Raw genomic sequence first — 1,171 nt, 5'->3', positions numbered from 1 at the left:
ATCAGGTGAAATATATACAGCAAAAAAAAAAAAAAACAGTCAGTACAGCTTTGCCTTGATAATATTCGCATATCCCAATAGCGAATGGAGACAAGCAGATAATGCACATGCGCGCGCATGTGCATATTGTTGACATCATAAGAATTTTATTATAATCTTTCAAGAGACTCTCAAATAATTCTTTTTTTTTGGTGGGGGGGGGATAGTGGATCTCAAAGTGCCCATAAAGCTATAATGTACTTCCAGATCCATTATTCCAAAAAATAATTATAGATATGCATGTGCATATGTGCGCGCATGCGTGTGTGTGTGTACAAGGTGTCCCAAAAATGCATGCACACATTAAACATACGTTTCAAGTTCAAACTTTGATAAAGACTGCACATAAAATTCGATATTTTTATGAACTCCTGTTTTCACACTGACGACCATTCTGGTTCAGACATTGTTGATAACATGAAGTAATGGAATCGCTTACATCAAGAAACATTTCTTTCTATATTTATGCACAGTCTTGTTCAATGGCTGTTCTCATGTTCTCATGTTGTTAACTGTTGCCAGTTTTGTATGGTAAACTTTCTCTTTCAAGCATCTCTATGAAAACTCTAGTAAAAAGGCTAAGAAAGAATTTAGCACATCTTTAATGGTCAGAAACAGCTGTAAGTAGCCATGAAATATGAGACTCAGCTTCAAGAAGGAGATTAGGTCGAGTGCTGTACTGGAAATACTTGCTTTCTGAACCATTACATACTCACCTACATAGACATAAACTCATATATGCACACACATATATACACAAATATATTCATTTGCATTGATTTATATACACACACATATATACATTTATATAACAATTAGAAAATGGAGGATGATATGCTGAACCCAACTACTTGCAGACGGTGTATCCCGTTGAATTCATTAATTTAATTCATAGCAAAAGTGACAAAAGAGAGGAAGAAAAGAAAAAGAAAGAAATAACCAAAGCACAGGTGTCCATGGCAGACTATGTTATTTTGCCAACATGGTTTACATATAGAAGTACAAAGTACATAAGGAATTAGAGGATGAACAGAAGTTTAATCTTACAGCTGTTACGGCCTAGTTTTGGCAGGCCCCATTCTAGCCGAATATTCCTTACCGGAGTGATTATCGGATGACATTTTGAAATGGG

This window comes from Octopus bimaculoides, chromosome 2 (assembly GCF_001194135.2).
Source record: "Octopus bimaculoides isolate UCB-OBI-ISO-001 chromosome 2, ASM119413v2, whole genome shotgun sequence".
NCBI lineage: Eukaryota > Metazoa > Mollusca > Cephalopoda > Octopoda > Octopodidae > Octopus > Octopus bimaculoides.
This window is presented reverse-complemented; position numbering follows the sequence as displayed.